This window comes from Parasteatoda tepidariorum, chromosome 3, assembly GCF_043381705.1.
Source record: "Parasteatoda tepidariorum isolate YZ-2023 chromosome 3, CAS_Ptep_4.0, whole genome shotgun sequence".
Classification (NCBI taxonomy): Eukaryota; Metazoa; Arthropoda; class Arachnida; order Araneae; family Theridiidae; genus Parasteatoda; species Parasteatoda tepidariorum.
Window position 1 is genome coordinate 35,072,746 of NC_092206.1, and position 19,516 is coordinate 35,092,261.

The window sequence follows — 19,516 nt, forward strand, 5'->3', positions numbered from 1 at the left end:
TCAATTACCGAAAAAGTGTAAGAAAAACTAAGGTAATTAAATTTCATTATTAGGCAATTAAATTACATTATGCAATGATTAAAAATCTGAAATTGTAAAATCTTTTAATAATATCTGTACACGATTTGATGACATATTGGTACACCTTCATCCATAGGGTAAATGGCCGGGTTAGTAAAGCAGAGATGGTTTATCATTCTGTTTCATTCTTTCTTTTGAACCATGTTGTCAAGTGCTTTTTTTTCTTAATCAAGCACTTGGGTATATTAACTAAATTTCCAAAATATATAATTTTTATTACTTTTTTTGTATTGGGCTAAACTTAATAAATGAAAAAAAAAAGATAGCCTTTACTTAGTTTTCTTAAATTAATGATTTCTTACGGTTAAAAAAATATTCTAAGTCTATTTAAATGTATACTTAAGTTTTCAGATTTTGTAAGGAAGAAAATTATTTTATCGGTAGAAGATGTGCGTTAAACAAAGAATTTAAAGAAACTTTCTTTACCGAATGAATTAATACTGAACACCCCTTGAATAAAATATATGTATCATTTTATCATAACTTTGTTCATAACCTACTGCACAACCGCTTGTCAGTAACCTACTATGTGAGAATGTATATAAAAAGTAAAATCGTTTCATTCCATTATAATTTATCGTACGTAACAACTGTACTCGTTTGTGATGTTCACAGCATAAAACTTTCCTGAAGGCTATTAAACGGATGCATTACTTTTATTAATCTCTTGTTGCTTCGAGAAAGAGGTAACTTAATTAAGGATGAAATATATATCCAAGGATTTAGTTTTTATTTATACCTAGAGTATTCCTAGAATCCTATAAAAAGAATTAAATTTGGTTGCGGGAGGAATTTATAAAGATGTGCAGTTGAAAATAATGCTGGTAAATGGATGAATATTTTATTCACAATTTCAAAATAAGAAGAGAAAAAAAATTAAATATTTAATTTTCATTTTATTTGCTACTATCCGTTGTTCTTCTAAACAACCTTTTCCTTAAAATACGTTTAAATATTTATCTGCTCATGAAATATATTTAAGAATTCATGCAGCTAAATTCCTTTTTATTTTTTGGTTCGTATGTATGAATTTTATTTTGATACGTTATTAATGTTAGATAACGTTTATATAAGAAGCATGATTTTTTAATCGGTAAAAAATCATTAAATTATATGCTAAATTTTTAACTTAATTTAAATGCTTAAAGCTGTATATAAGTTTAACTTTGCATACTTTGTTTTCACAAATTTAAGCATTTTAAAAATTAATAAAACAATAAGCACAAAAATAAATCTATAATTTTCAATTCCATTTTCTATTCAAAAACACATTTTTCTTTTCTGTTACTTATTTGCAACGATATAAAAGAGAAATATATATATATATNTATATTTGTAAATTTGAATTCTTATGAACGAGTTACGAAATTAAAATGGTAATTAAAGTGGTAGATCTGCGCAAAATATATGTTAGAAAATGCTAGGGGAGATATTGAAAATCGCAACTAGTGAAAGTGAGAATTGAAAAGGACTAGGTGAGCCTAGGTTCGTTGAGCTATTTAACCCCTGAAGCCACTTTCGTTGTTTATTTCGTAATCTGAATTCGCTTCGCTCTCTCATTGGTTGCTTATGTATTTAAATCTAGTTTTAAATGAACTGTGGAACAGTTTTTTTAAAATGAAGTTCTGAAAGTATGCAACTTCTACAATCTGTGAAATTCGATTTGTTAACACTTTTTCAACAAATATATAGATTATGAATACATATCTGCACATTTTTATACATTTTGAAAAATACATTAGGATTGAATAATTTATGAAATTTCCTTACATACACTAGTAAAAATTTGAGTATTTGAAAACACAACAGCATTAAGTCGTTTCTTCATATATAATCTCGTAAAATGTATAAAAACCAATAAAAAAGATAAGAAAAAAAGCATTGTAACAAAAATGGTAGAAATGGAAGTTGGTATGGTTAAAACAAATACTATGGCAGATGTATTTCTGGCCAATATCCGTTGATAAAACGTATTTTACTAAACAGCATTAAAACTAAAATATAGCTCTAAATTATTGATACTTACATTAGATAAGAAAATTAAAACAAAAATATATAACAATATTGTTTTATAAACTGTTTTTATAATATTTCATTTACGTCAAATTTATATATCAATTTAATTTAACGGCTCATTGACAAACCTAGAAGCTTTGTAACAATGTAGGCATTAGTGTTTTAAATAATATAGATTCTAAACAAATCTTTGAAAATAGCACTGATCCCGAATTTACTGAATTTCGTTGTAGATTTCTTTTTAAAGTGGTATTAAATGTGAGCGTTAATTCTCTTATCTTTGTTAGAAACAAAATTATTTTTAATGATTTTGATAACGAACATGAAGCTTTTTTTAAAAATATATCAAAACAATAATAATATAATATACTTCAACTATATTATAATAACGCTCGCATAGTTATTCTGTTTTCTATCGCGAAATCAATTATTATCTCGTTATCACTACAAAGAATCTTAATCAGAACGATTGTAAAATGACAGCTAGGTAAGAGTAACTCATATTATGGTCATGAAATGTACATTATGCGAAAGTTTAAGGGATCCAATTTTTACAAAAAGTCATGTATGCAAAATTTGATTTTTCGAGAACTATTCAATCGTTTTATAGTTTATTGTCTGTTTTTTTTTATTTATTAATTTTTATTTGGACTTGCATTAATAAAAGTAAAAAAACAAGCATGCATAGCCATATTCCTTTCAAGAAATATAAACACAACAAATTTTCTCATCTCTTTTTTGGTTGTATTTTCAAACTAATGTAAGAAAATAAGTTCTCTTTTTATAACTATTTTTATGTTCATTCGACAGAGCAGTATTTTTTCATAGTAAGCTTTTTCTTTCGAAAGGAAACTGTCGTAGGGTTTAACTTAAGAAGATATATCCAGAAATAAAATGTCGGACATATCTTACGATAAAATGTGTTCTAAATCCTCCATGAATACGCATGACGTAAAGTACATAAGATTCAAACATATAAATATATAGTATCAACGTTCTGCAAACTAAAAAACTGATGCATTTTCAAAATAGAATTAAATATTTAAAGTCTGCAATGAATAAACAATATTATAAAAGGAGCAAAAACTGAAATATTGAAATTTTTTGTTATATTTTCAAGGTTTATGCTATTATTTTCGTGAAGTTATGTTTTTTCTTCATTACTTGTTATATAGATAGAATTAAAGAAGAGTAGATTAGAGTTATGGAAAGTAACTATCCATTTAATTCTTTAAAAAATAACGTTTTCAAATTGTTCATAATTTGGATTAAAAACACTGTCTTGTGAGTAATAAGCTGTTTCTTTGAATAGTGGGTCACTGGAGCTCATGGAAACTTGTTAAGTTCCTGTTTGGAATTAGTGCAAAAGGCACGGCTTTCTTAAAATGTAACATAAATTTATAGTGTGTAACTAAATTGCCTCCCTACCCTTTAAATGAAATTGTGGTAGACATTTATATATTTCAAACATAATTGAAGAAAGCTTTAAACATGAACATCTGGACAAATTTAATCTTACCAAACTTAATATATTAAACTGTATATCTTTGCGGAAAACGTATGGCACCTAGGTATATCATTTATCAATGCAGACCTCCTTAGTGAAGTGGTTTGAGAGAAATATTGATAAAATTTAAATCATTTCGAAAATGCATTGTTACAGAAATCAAAATGTAATAACTCTTTGATAGCCACAGTAATTTGCAGAGCATGTTTCTGATTTTTTGCAACATTCTTTCGATAGCTTTTCAAAATCTACTCCATTGTGACATGGTTTGCTTACAGTACCTATTTCACTCAATATTAGCAAAAATAAAATTTTAAGAAATATAAAACTCTGACAGAATCAAGTAGTAAATGGAACCATTTTGTAAAATTTAATAAATAATACCACCTAGCGGCCACTTTGCATAATATTTCAAGTGTCATTTATGGAACGCTTAGAGAAAGAAAAAATGACACATTAAGTTATCCTAAGACAAATCGAAAGTATCAGCAATTAAAATTAAAAATTAGAAATTTATAAAAATGGGAAATTGCATAACTACAGGCTTATAAAACTGGAAATTATAACCGATCTTAGGAAAGGTGTGTTTTTGCATTAGTAGTGCATGTCTTTTAAGCATCTTCAAAAATATTGTTTTTGATAAAATATTACACTTTAATCTTTCTGTGTAATGAGAAGCCTATTACCACATTTATTTTTTATTGAATCGACTGATGTATAACAGTAATTTATGGTTTAACAATTTAAATACGACCGATACGGCAAGCCATTGGTCCCTCCTCAGTATGGTCGAAGTATTCCCCTACCCGCTCACGTGGTGCTCCATTTTGGCAATTCACTGTGAACTGTGTCATACGATCAATCTTCTGTGGGACAAAGTATGTGATAACTAAAACCCATTTGTAAGAGAAAGATGAAAATGGGCAAATTTTTAAAGTTCCATCCACTGACAAAGAGGGTTATGAGTTCGTAACCTGGACACGAACATGTTCAATTTCATTCAAAAACACACTTTACCTGCTATAGTTTTGAAAAATTCTGTTTTAAAACTATGCATGCTTTCAGATCACTGAAAAAAGAAATTTTGTAAATTTTGTATTGCTTTTTATGATGCTTTCTTTACTTTACTCTTACATTTTGGTAAAAATAGGTTAAATATGGAAAAAAAACTCGCTCATGATTCTTAAGTTTATTTTAACATTATTATGCCGGATGGCTGGTTATTTTACGGCAAACCTTGGATTTTTATTTTCATTTGGTTGGAATAGAACCGTTGACTAATTAATCCTTTTTTAAACTTAGCAGAGCTAATAGTATACGAAGCTTGTTTTCTTAAAAATTGAATTAATGCATGTACCAAAGTTTCCAAAGAAAAATAATATAAATAAATAATTTTTAGCTTTTACTGTAAACCTTGTTTTTATCGCTTTTATTTGTCCAGTTTTTCTGAAGAAGAAGTCTCTGAAGATCTTCACATTGTATAAAATCTGAGTATTTAGTTAAAGTATTGCCTTTTTTCTGTTGATAAGAGTAAGAAATTACCGAAAAAGAAGTTTCGCAGTTTAAGTTTACACACTATCCCATAGCTTCCACATAAATAGTAGGTTCATGAAGTCAAACCTTGCTGTCCACTTTCAGTCAATAAGGTTGTTGTTGTCTATTTTCATCGTAAAAAAGTTCTACTACACAGAGCTCGACTTTCCTAACAGGTCGTCAGGCTGTCAAAGCCGAGAAGCCATCCCCTCTGCAGAGAAAAAGATTGTGAGGACAAAGATATTTTTCATACCATCACAAACAGCACATTGTGCAGTTTTAGTGCGACGTAAATAAAGTACTACATCTACTACTACTCTATCGCGCAGTCAATTATCTAAATATAATATAATTATTTATTCACTTACACATGCAAGTAAAGCAAAGGCATTTAAGCCTTCCTCAAATTGAAGAAGAGCTAAAATGTTGTTAGACAAAGCAAAGATGAAATCATTGTTACTGCGGAATTTGAACCTGCAACCTCGATACTTCTTAGCGCTTAGCATAAAGTTATTTTTCCTTCACTTTACGTTTGAAGAAAATATATGTTTATGTAAAAGTAAATTTGGACCCCCCCCCCCAAAAAAAAAAACTGGTAATAAGAATATCATCAAAATTATGAAACAATGGGGACTTCTTGGCCCTGTTATCTCGTCATTCCGCCAAACACGCTGAAGTGAGATTAGATGGTACAAAATTCGCCATGACCCTGTATATACCTCTGTGATATCCTTCCCTGACTTGAAATGCATGTTCTTCTTTTTGACTATAGCACATAAGCCGCACTTTGCTACAAACACAACAACACAAACTACTTCAAGCAATAAGAAAGCAATAATAAGTAGAACTTTAATCAAAGTAGGAACTTCAAAAACCAAGCAGTCTCGCCGATTAAAGAGGTAACGGGTTCGAATCTCAACGTAACTCTGAATGTATCTTTGTGATGTATCTTGCAATTCCGCTATGGGTCCATCAATTTGACAAGGTTTTGGTACTCATCTTTGTTATTAGTGCAGAGGCTTACATTCATACATGTAACAATGAAAATTAATGAGTAGTATTAGTAGTAGTAGTTGTTGTTCATTTACGTCACACTAGAGCTGCACAATGGGCTATTGGCGACGGTCTGGGAAATATAGCTGCGGATGATCCGAAGACATGCCATCACAATTTTGATCCTCTGCAGAGGGGATGGCACCCCCGCTTCGGTAGCCCAACGACCTGCACGCGAAGTCGAGCACTTTACGGTAGAACAGTTTAACGAGGACCAATACAACACAACCTCGGTTCCTACGCAGACTGATACAAGTGGTCACCCACCCGCACCCTGACCGCAGCCAGTGATGCTTGACTTCGGTGATCTGCTGGGAACCGTGCCTTAATGATCAGTCCACTGTCGGACTAAAATTAATGAAAACGATAAAGGCCCAGAGGATAAAGCGAGAAGCACAGATTTTCATCATCAAGATCACTCGTCAAAACAATAATCAAACGCTGCATTTGGTATTGTGAGTTTACTTTGATATTCCGATTTGTGTAACACTAGTTTTTCCATTTAAGAACTTGCAAGGAGACTCTAAAAATCGTATGAACTAACCAACTCTTAAAGAATTATTTGATAACTCTTGCTTTCACAAGATGATTTTGACCTTCATGTTTTTTTAAAAAAAATTATCAACAGAAAAGTAAGTTTTCAGTTATTTTTAAAAAAGTAATTAGTCAGTAAAATTCATATTCTTATTAAAATATAGTCACTGTTTTGTTATTAAAAACATCACTGTTGATCTACAGTTGTCTTTAAAATATGGAATTAAAATTTAACTAAATGTTTGAATTTATAACCTATTAAACATAATTCAAACATGCTTCTGAAAAAGTTCCAATTTTGTAAATATATTCAGTTAATCTTATTCATAAATTTTAGTATTTAATAGAAGAGCTGTTGATTGAGTACTGTCTAGTATTATTATTTTTATCTTTAAAACGTTATAGATGCACATACAATCTCATAATTTTAGTACTTTGTAAATCTCGGTGACTGATTAATACTTAATTATATAACTCAAATTTAACAACAACAAAAAAAAACACATATCAGATTGAATGCTTACTGCAGCAGAATTGAGAAAATTTGTTGGCTATTTCGCCATTTAATAAGAGAGCAATAAGGTAAATATTATATTTTTTAAGATAAGGTGTAAAGTATTTGAAAAATAGTCAATTTCAATTATAAAACTAAACTGTCTTTTTCTACATAAAAAATTACTTCTATGTCAATACAAGTTTTATCTCTTAATTAAAACAAAGCTAAATGTTTTTTTCGAGTATTTTTTTTAAAATCACTGTGTAACTTTATAGAACTATATATAATTTAAAAAATAAAATTATTATTCATTTTGTGTGAGAGAGGTGCTGAACTTAAATCTTTATTTCTTAATATGCTATTAATATGATGTAGGCATGTCCAATATTTTATAATTGTTTTAATTACTTCTGTAAAATGAAAGAAATTGGGACCATCCGTTGATAAAACATATCAAATTATTTAACAGAGCTTTGATGATAATGTTGCCCCACAATATGCTTAAAATCAGGTGTTTCTGTGTATTGTGAAGTAATCTAGGGGAATCTATCACCAGTAACATAAAGTATCTTCTAATTTTATAAATACCAAGAAAATATTTCATTTAAACATCTCACTTTCAGAAGAAAAGTGTGTTTTTTTACAATCTGGTATTAAGTCCTTCAAATTATACCAAACCATACCAAAATATATTACATGTATATACTCATATCGTACATTATTAAAGTTTTTTATAGCTCTCATTTGTTGGAACATTTTTTTATCACTTCATTATAAAGCATATGACCTAGTAATCTGATAAAAAATGTGAAAAATCATTTCTGCGTAAAAATATTCATAATGTTTGAATCAAACAATATTTTTCTCACTCCGTTTCATATTTTTTACCTAAAACGTTATGAACTTCTAATAATTTGTCATAAATATTTCAAATTAAATTTTAATTTATTATTGTGATCAAAACGATAAAACTTTTCTTTATAAATGAAAAGGTACATTCATACTTTAAATATTAACTTCCCTTACCATATTTAACATAAGTTACTTTTATTAAAACATTAATTGAGGAAGATTAAACGATTAAAATGTTTAAGCACATTTAAGGAATAAAAAGTGGTACATATTTAAGACAAAGATTTCGAAAAGTTTTAAATTGTTAAAAAAAATTGCTTTGGGAGAAATTTTAAGCAATTAAAAAATTCAAGAGCCTAAAGATTACATTTTTTCAGTACATAAGTATTTAAAATAAGGACTTGGTTGGTAAGGATAAGGAAATAACCATTCTAAAATTGGATATCATTTAAACATAAATTATCTTACATCCTGATACAATACATTAGGCAAAAGGGATTTTAAGACATAACTTATTTGATTCTGATAAGAATGTCAATTTATTAATTAAAAAATAGTTGCTTAAAGTATTAAAAAAATATTTTATTTTACTTGAAATAAACAGAAAAGTTTCCGACAATTTGAATATTTAATAGGTTTTGAATACTGTACATGTTCAAGTGACGCATCCCCTGACAATTTCCGTTTAAGATATCAAGGAAATTTTTTAAAAATCTCTTTTTTTTTTATATTGCTTAAATTTATTCGTTAAGTCTCATTTTCGGGCCGTTGTTGAATTCCTTTATCATTAGCTTTAATGTTATGTCCTTCTTAAAAATACCTTTTTCTGTAACTGGCTGGTGGATTTACAGTTGAAAGCAAGATTATGTTAGCCTTTATCGCAATTTCTTTAACAGAAGAGAAAAAAAAATTAGTTTCCGCCCATTAGTTATTCTGCTAGTTGAATTATTTTCTTCAAGAATAATTTAAAATGCACCTAAACTAAAAATGCTTGGAAGCAGAAATATTTACACTGTAACCCGCTAGACATCATTCTCTCACGAGTTCGGTCAAAAAGGAAGAAAAAGAAAGACTTACATGAGCTTGGGGAATATCAAACCCCAAACATTGATAAATCCTCTTCTAAAATGCATTCAAGTGGAAACTTGTTTTGAAGATCAAGTTCATTTCGAAATTCAAATAATAAATGCAGTGAGTAATTTCTGTTTAACAAGCCAGGAATTATTCTCATTTTTCGTAATGCTGGTATGTGATACACTCCTTTTGGTGGTTATTAAGTTGTTAAATTAAAAACAAGTTTAGTTCAAATTGAGCAATTGTTTTGTGTAACCAAAATTGGAGTAAATACAGAAACGTGATCCTAACGTTTTCGATATATTTAAATTGCAGTAAATTTAAAAGTTATTACTCTTTCATATGCTAAACTAATAAGCTTAATATAATTTTTTGTAGAATAACATATTCAGAATGTATTTTTCAACATTAACAAAGAAAAATTTTAGCTAACATTAGCGTAACGAAAAAGGACCCGGAAATATTTTTCTTACTGCTGTCAGTAGTGCATCGAAGAACAATTCACATTAAAAATTACTGAAACGTTTGGTGAGTAGGAATTAAATTTAAAATTTTTATTTCTAGTTTGAGTATGATCTAGAATTGAACTTCAGACTAATTTAGTAAATCATTTAATAATTATAATTTTAAAATCATACTTATCATAGAGAGCAAAAGTACCAAAAAAAGGTTGAGAGAAGTTTGAAAATATATTTTAAAGGGCTTGAATCTGAAACCTTAAAAAAATTAAGTCAGTATAATTAAGAATACATTTTAAAACTTATTCATTTATATGCTCTGCGACATTTCTGTAAAATCTTCATGAAAATATTCAATTAATTATATTAAAATAACTTATTAATCTATTAAATACATAAAATGTTACATGCTGCATTATTAGAATATGGAAACATAATAAAATGATAAATGAAATGAAACTTGTGAGGTTTCTTTTTTCTTTCTTTCTTTCTTTCTTTTTTTTTTTGGATTTAAATTTTTTTTCTCTTATTTAATAAGTGAGGAAATTAATGTTTGAGTCGCATTAATTTTTCCTAAAAACATTTTTTTTTCAGAATTTCAAAATCACATTACTATTATCTTAAGAAAAGGGGGATAATGATATCATATTAGTAAGATTTTTTGTGAAAACATTATTTTATACTTAATGCAACATAGTTTTACTAAATTTAAACATTACCATACAAGTAGTTCATCTTAATCCTTTCGAAAGTGGCCAGGATAATAGATTAGCAGGGTGTTAGACTTATGTCCAATAGGTCGTCAGTTTGATCTCCGCCTACCGAAGACTCTCTTTGTTGTAAATGGTGACTCGCGCATGCCGATTGGCTTAATTCAAATTCTTGGCCATAGATCACGCCAATGAAAAACAAGTAACACACTATCTACCTTAAATTCACTTGGTTTCACCAAGCATGCTTGCCGGTATTAGCAAAGGGCATTAGAAACAACAACAATAATATTTTGAAATCTGGAAATGGAGTTTATTAAGTCTAACCGTATCATTAGATAGATTGAATCTCACTCTTTTTTATCCTTTTATATTAAAGATTAGTTTCGAAAAAAAATTATCTCGAAAAAATTTTTCTTGTTAAATAAATTCGTAAACTTAATTTTACGTTTTTATTGAATGAGAAGTCAAAATTAAAATTCCATTTAAAATTTTAAAACAAATATATTTTTAATTTTACTACGTTTTCTTCTCATTTTACTAGTGTTACAAATTTTTATTTGAAACAGCACTTTTCTTTTAAGTTTAGTAGTTCTTACTTATACTTATTGCAAACATTGTTTTTAAGAAAGAATTTAAAAAAAATGATCGCTGAAAGAGTTATCTTCAAGAATTCAAGAAATAATTTAGACATGTTGAAAACTAAATAACTGTTTTTAAGTGAACTTTTAAACTTTTTGAGTATCTGAAACTGCGTTAAGGTTTGACATTTATCTTTTAACGGTTAATAGAAAGAACTTCCAAGAGATGTAAATTGTAACAAAAAAATAATTATATTACATATATTTGTTAAAAAAAGAATCAAGCAAAGCAGATCGAAAACGTGCTTCCAAATCTAATTAGCAGCTGAGAAATATAAAAGGCCTCCTGGGAAATTACTGAAACTCTCTTGGAAAAGTGAGATCAATTTAAATTTTAACACATGCAATACTTATTTTGATTTACTTACTGAATATTTTAAAATACAAATAAGCATGCATGCTTGTTTGAAATTGATTTTTTTTTAACTTATGTTCTTAACTATTACCTTGCATTTGTCTAAAATTGATATTTTTCACTTTATTGCAGAGGACATTGCCCTGACTGCAATAAAACTTTAGTATTCTCTGTATTTAGAATAGGACTTAACTCTTAAGTTTATGTTCAGTCCTTTTATTTTATTCTTAACAAATATATTTATTTAATATTTTTTCACAATAAATATTAACAGTATAAATCGTTATTTTAAAAATATATTCCATTCACATAATAAATATTAATTAATGTGTAGTAAAATTTTCCGAGTTTCGTAGCGACCTTTTTTTTCTTCTTTCCTCCAAGACCAATTTTGTAGCGACCTATATCTTTAAAGTGCCCATGCACCAGTCATCCGCAGAAGACCAGAGTAGACCAGAAATAGGCCGACACAAATCCGAGCAGCAGCCAACCCGCTACCTAAGGACATTGTACTCAGGCTGGAAGATTTTGGAATCAATTGCATTTATTTAAAATGGATATAGCACCCGGAACATTTTCTAGCACTTGAACAATATAAAATAAATTAATCAAAACAGTTATAACAGAGGTAAAAACATCGCAACATCTATCTAAAAATGTTTAAAATCCAAGACCGATGAGTGAAAGTTCTTTGGTACAATTAATGGGTTAACGCTTCAAGATTTTTCAAGGTCCATAGTTGCTTCCTTGAATTAACGAAACAGCTTGTTGAACAGTTCTTACTCCGTGACGAATGGTTGAATTTTCAAATCGCATATTCGCTTAAAGACAGTTCATACATAGAGTTTTTGACTTGCAGTCTTAATTCAAGTGTCCAGTTCCACTACACTTTACCCAAGTATGCACTGTTTCATAAGATGACCCACTTATAACACCTCAAGGCTCTATCGAATTCTTTAAAGTCGAAGTCCATGCGAGCTTAATAATTTTATTTTGAATTGCGATTTATTTCCAAGTGTTTCGGATCCGATATTAGCATACCTTTGTTTCTTTGCTTAGTCCCCAATTAAAAATAAAACTGTATATTCCACATTTGCTAACTATTCTTTTTGAGTCTTGATTTGTTCCGATTCTTCTTCGTAAGGCTGGAACTGTTTACTGAATAAACGATCGGTTTCATTTTTCGGCCGTCTTTCAGGTGAATATCTATTTTCCCTTTTAGTGACCATCTCTTTCTTTAACTTCTTTAGATGTTTCTTTTTTATACTCCAAATAAAATTCCGTCTCTTTCAAATGATTCAAGTTATTTTTTAAGTATGCCAAGTGTAGCAGGATCAAAATCCCATCAAAGGCATCCCCCTCTACTTTAGACGGAATCAAAGTGACTGGCTCAGCTGTAGATCAGAAGTTCTCTCGTCAAGAATTAGAAGGGGTTTTTTTCCTTTTAAATATATCCGAGAATATTTTTCGCTTTGTTATAATTAGCTCATCGTTGGTTTCATCCCGCACTGGACTGATCACAAGGACACTGTTCCCAGCAGAACACAAGAGCCAAGCTTCACTAGCTGTGGTCAGTAAGTGGGTGGGTGATCTCTTTGATCAGCCAGCGTTGGTACCAAGGGTGTTCGATATTGCTCTTAGTCAAACTGTACTACCGTAAAGTTCCCGACTTCGCGTGCAGGACAACCATGGCAGGAGAACCACTCTCTCTTCAGAACATCAAAATAGCGATGGCCTGTCTTCGGTAATCCTCAGGGATATTTCCCAGACCGTCACAAATAGTCCGTTGTATGACGTAAATGAAGCACCTACCTAACTTCTTAAATTTTCAAAACCTATAATTCCTAATAATGAATTAATTGGACTCTCTGGTTCGGCTAAACAACTCATTGAACTCTACCTGTGTCAGCTTTTTCTGATTATTATATTGAACAGATTTCGAAAAGCTGAATCAGTTTATCTAGGTATACTAAAACGACTTTTTCTAGCATTCTAGTAGTGATCAAGCAAAAAACTCACTTTAACTCCGACTCATTCGGCTCTCCTAGAGAAATTGGATTGAAATTTTAAGATAAAAAGAAAATCCGCTTCAAACTTTAACATTAATCTTCAGTCTTCTTTCCTTCTGTCTACGTTAGGTACAACAAGGACATTCAGCATTGCACTGCGCTAATGACAAGAGACAAGGTAATAGTTCAAGAGACAAGTTAAAATTAATGCAAGTTGAGAACCGTTAAGGAGTCTCGCGCACGGAATTGCCTTTGGAACTTTTTCTATTGCTAAATTAGAAACTTAAGAACTTTTAGCCGAAACTGCTAGACACTGGACCGATTAACGAGCCATATTAAATTTCAATGACCAGAGAAGGTCAAGTTTATTATAATATAATGGCGTTTAAAATCCTTAACTACAACTTTATTTTTCTCAAAAATATATTTAAAAATCCTTTATTATTGAACTGGTTTAGATTTGTGTTAAATATCAAAAATGTCAAAATAATCGATCGCTATTTCAATTGAAAGTGACAACACTATTGATTCGAACTTTAAAGAAAGATTATAAGTGAAAGCAATCCTTCAGTGTTCTCAATATTATTTTTGAAAAACAATTTTACCGATTTAAACATTTATTGTTTTGATGATTTTTATGTTGGAAGAAAATCCTGTTTGAATTATAAATTGGTACGTTGTTCCTTAGTTTTCCTAGTTTGTTTGATTCAAAACCATGTTTGTTTAAAAATGCTCACTTGGTTAAACCATGTATCCTCCAACCACATTTCCTGGTATTCTTCATGAGGGTGTCAATATGATACTTTAGAAATCTCCTGAGATGCTTAGGTTGGTTTAATTACAATAAAATATGTAACACATAAAAAGTATGCATCATTTATAAACTCAAATATAGAATAAAAATCACTTAAGATTAATGATAGTGTCAATTCTTGTCACAAATATTATGAGAATATTTAAAAAAAGGTAACAACTCTTATTGAGAACGTGTGATATAAAAGTAACATGGAATGAGCTATAATATATAAGCAAAAACAAGCTCGTTTTGAAATTCATATCATATTTATAACTATTACTGAAGAAAACTATAAAAAAAGCATATTAAAAAGAAAGACAACACTGTAGAAAGAAATTAAAGCATCATCCTACTTTCATGTTTTCCTCTTTAATTATAAGTAACGAATAGATCAGTTTTTCACTTGGATAGTTTTGAATGACCTGTCAAATACATTTCAAAATGAAAAAAGGCATTGTTAGCCGAAAAAAAATCTAGATTTATCGGTATCCTGCTTGAAATTGACAGATTTTAGTTGTTTCAAAGTTAATCGGCCTGATGCCATACCACCAAGGATTTCCATTATTTTTAAGTGTTTCCTTTTTATATGAAAACCACTTAAAAACTTTTGTGTTGTATGATTATTTGAAATGTGTAGAAATACTTAAGTTGATGTTTGACCTGGTGTATAGAAATTTATATTAAGTGAAGAATATTTTAAACTGTTCAAGTAATTAAAAAAACAAAGAAACAAATGCGTAAAAATGTATCTATGTTAAAAATCGAAATATATTTTTCACTAAATTTAAATTTTTAATCTATTTTATAACTATTCATATAATAGGTCTCAAAAGGAAAACTATTGATTTATGAAAAAAAATTCTTTTATTCATATTGGTGAGCAAAAGTTAACTTAAATTTCAAGTAAATTCTTCACATATTTTAAAACTAGTACATGTATTATTTTACCAAGCAATGTGAATTCGGAGAGATTTCACTCTCGTGAATTCTTAAAGAGTTCGTTCCATTTTAAAACATTCTGTTAAAAATGCTTGCATTATTTCAGCATTTTGAAATTCTTTTATAAAACTATAAATATACAAAACGCCCTCAAATCTGCCATGAATAATTTTAATTTTTAAAAAAAATGTTTCCACCATTTATATTATTAAAATAATGTGCTTCTACTATAATTTTTTTTTGTTAATTTGAATAAAAAAATCCTTTTTTAACTTTCAATGTTTTTTACGCATGCTTTTTTCCTATATGAAAGGGAAAAAGATTAAAATTTTGAAAATAAATGTTGTTTTTATATTGAAAAAACTTAAAAAATTCCAAAATAAAAGTAGTTTTATATATTTTTTCTTTATTGCATTAAAATTTTAGATAATATTTGAAAATGAAGAATTTTCTGAAGACAAACTAAAGTAAATTTTAAAATGTACATTTACTCTGAAATCCTTGAAAGTAACTTTAATAGGTTTTGAAACTAATTATTTTTAAGTGAAAAAAATTTAAAAATTAATCATAAAGAAAACAAAAGCCATCAAAGCAGCAACATCAATTTAATATCAGTATGCAAAAAAAAAAAAACCAAGTCTAATCTCCCATTATAATTGCTATAAAAACACACCATTTAAAAGTTAATTAATAGCCTTAATTTATATTCAATCAACAACAAAAAATGACGTTGAGGTTTTGTTTCGAGATAAATGGAGTATTGAAATTTATAGAAAGTTTAAAACTTGTCTAAAAATAACGCCAAGATATTTTTGTCATTTTAACATTGCCTCTGACAGTTAGAAAAAAAGAATATTTCTATAGATGCAGCTAATAATAGTATAATTATATTAGTTGGTAGTTTAACATGAAACAGTTCCTAAACTAAGTAACCATTGTTCACTATATAAACTTTATCGAAAATAGTCTAAAAGGTTTAACATTCTAGTGCCTCATTAGGTGATTGGTCAGAATTTTAATATTTTTAGTGAGAAAAAAAAACAATTTAACGAGCAGAAATTCAAAAAGATGTCTCAATGATGGTTTTTTAAGGTTTTTAAAAAGGGATATTTCTCTCTACAAATTCTCAGCTTATTCCACAAGGAGTTAATTAAATTTTAAAAAAATAAAGGAGGAATGTAAAAAGGGGATTAAATATAAAAAGAAGAAAATGCTTTTCCCTTTAAATGAGCGTGTCTTAAAGGCAAAAACGAGCACACTATAAAATGGTTAAACTTTCATTTGAATAACGCGATTTTAATCCAAAATATTTAAACATTCTAATACAGCTTAAATGTTTGAATGTTTCTGGTTTCTTAGATTATTAAATCATAATTTTTTGAAGTTCGTTTTAATTTTAAAATTTGGTTCCCACTAGCATATAATTCACTTTCGTATGAAAAATACAATACATGCAAGCTATTAAAAGGGCAACATATCCAGAGATGCCAACTGCTCCAGACACGCCAAAATAATTAAAAAAAACGGTAAATAACTACAAAGTAAATTTTGAAATATTTGACTATTTTTGTTTGTTTTTTAAAATAGTATAACATGACATAGTTACAATAGAGTGGCGAATTATATGAGCCTGCGAATTATTTAGAAATAGTGGTGGATGAAAATCTACTAAATTGAATTTATTAAACCAAGAATCACACTTGATAAACCACCACTTTAAAATATATATTTGCTGTCCGGAGCAAGTTGGCATCTCTGCATTTCTACTGACTCATCAAGATCAAAATTTTATTTTAAAATTTCAAAGTCAAAATATTATTACTTAAATATTAAAACCAAATGGTCCATTTATGGAACATTGGTGTTACGAAAATTCGATATTTTGCTTTGAAGTCATAAAGAGCTTTGGATTTATACTGGGTATATTTTGTTTTTGTTATTATTACACTTATTCAATGAAAATAATGATGCTGAAATAGGAAGAGTTAAAAATACGTGTAAGTTTCACTTCTCTCAACCATGAAATTCGGGAAATAACAAAGAAATTGTGACTGATAACAAAATGATAGACAGGAGTCATTGCAATACTTAGAAAATAATGCAAAATATGCCCTCAAGACGTTTTTCCGTTAAAAGTGTACTCAAATTTCAAGCTATTTGGATAATCCTTCCTTTTATTCAGCGTTTAGCATTTTATACGATAGCAATTATAAATAACACCCCTATTCTGGTATGACAATATTCTATTCCTGTATAATCGTTTTATGAAATAATAAAAGAAAACAGTAAAATAATTTGTACATCATGTGCTACAATGGTGAACAAATCATATATTTCGTAAGATGTTGAATAATTATGGTATAGGGAAGGCGTTCAAGAAAAATATTAAAAAATACTATCTGGCTCTCAACAATAGTAGTTGTTAATAGAATTTTAATTAGTTCTTTTTAACGATATGCTCGCCAAGGGATCATATTTTGGCAAAATTGTTTAATTATCAGCCTAAGTAATTTAAAAAAGAAATTACTTCTACTAATTAATACAGTTACAATTATTTGTTTCAAAACTTTACTATAATCAAAAGTATATAAACTTATGAACAAAAAATTATGAAACTAATGAAAAGTATGCAACGAAACTTTATTATCATAATCAAAAGTATGTAAACTAAAATTTATTGATCCATTTAAACCCTGTGAGGTGAAAAAAAAAATACTACGATAAAAATTTAAAATAGGGAAAAGTACATATCATTTAATATTTACAGTATAATACTTTATTCTGTAAATTGGAGACCTATATAGCATTTTTTTAAAAATATATTTACTTAAGTTAATATTTATGTTTCTAAGCATTATTTATCCATTTAAACCCTGCGAAGTAAAAAAATACTGCGATAAAAATGTTAAATGCTTAAAAGCTCATATCATTTCATATTTTCAATTTAATTATTTTGTTTTATAAATGGTCGAAGCACAGTTCTTAAAAAATGCATTTACTTATTTTCTCTATAAAAAAGTATATAAAAGGAAGAAGTGCATCATTACAAAAATGGATAAAACCAATTCCCCGAACTTTAATTTATGCAAATCTCTTTAAATAACTTTACTTGTTTTATGCTAATCTTCTTTGCTATTTTTTTCAAATTTAATTATATGTTTCCGGATTGAAAACTTTAAACACTGTTGATGTATATAGTACAAAAAATATAAAATGATTTTAGGAGAAGTAAAAATAAAAAAACACGTATTAACTATTATATAAAAAGTGAAGCAATTTGGAAAAGTTCTTAGATTTACGGATTACAAAGTACCAAAAAATACTAAGAGAACAAGCCAGGGGATTGAGAGGATTTAAGAAATCATTTAGGAAGAAAGCTTTAAAGGAAAGCCAGCTGTTAGCGTACTTGTTGAGAAACGCCACATGCTGCGCTTTTTAAGCTTCATTAAAGCTCAACTTTTTAAACTTTTATTTTTCATTATTTCTGCCGGAAGCTTCTTTAATCACTACTTTCTCTATTTCCTTTTGAAATTCAAGAGTATTTTTTTAGTGATTTCTCTTTTTAAGTTTCATCCTTAATTTTTGCGTAAAAAGAAAATTATAATGAAATACTATCTCTTTTAAAAAGATCAAACAATGATCTGTTGACATTATGAAAAGTTCAAAATCATAAACAACTCTGAAATTGAAACATTAGGTGCAATCGGATAAATATTTGGTGTTGACAGAATTAGAAAAATATTATTTCAGTCTTAATAACCCAATTTGAAAATTCACATAAAGGAAATGCAAAAATTTCAAAGAAAATTAAGAAAGTAAGATATTTGCTTAAATGATAATTATCAAATAATTAGGTCTGACAGAAATAATTGTATTAACACAAAGATATCGGCCCTTGCTCAAATGTGTTTTCGATCCATAGGGTATTTACATTCAAGTCAGAAATCCCTTTTCAAGTGAAACTGTAGAGCTCCGAATTAAGGCCCCTTTTTTGTTTTATTTTATTTTTCAACCGATGATGAACAACACGACCTGAGCTTACGACTCTTAATGTTCAACTCGTAACCTCGTAATTTTGAACTAAATCCAGGAGACAGGGAATCTCTTGGAGTGGGACAACTAAAAGCTTTCGCGGAGGATTTTTTTGATGGATCTTACCCATATTCGAGTTATATGGAGAGGAAAACCTCGAAGACATCCCGGCGGCTCATGATCTGCTTATTATAACTCATGATCCGTCTACCACTGAGGGCATTTTTCGTGAGGTCTGTGGTCGGTGTGTCAGGATTTTTGTCAATCAGCCTGTTTCAAACCTGAGTTACCTCATTGGAAGGCGAATGAACTCTCCCCTGAGCCATAATAGGCTCTTTTGAAATCACTCTATCATTGCTCCAAATTTTATCCAATCTATACGTTATATAGAAGATATTGGATACATTGGATTATATATATATATTATAAA

The 19,516-nt window shown here is 28.7% G+C and overlaps 1 long non-coding RNA gene across 1 annotated transcript in view; it reads left to right on the top strand.

The window, feature by feature from the left end:
* Positions 1 to 6,584: 6,584 nt before the first annotated feature.
* LOC107452554 (uncharacterized) overlaps positions 6,585 to 19,516 on the top strand; it is an 89,904-nt gene continuing 76,972 nt past the window's right edge. The window contains exon 1 of the long non-coding RNA XR_001585194.3: positions 6,585 to 6,822. This is a non-coding gene — a long non-coding RNA (uncharacterized lncRNA). The remainder of the gene's footprint in view (positions 6,823 to 19,516) is intronic.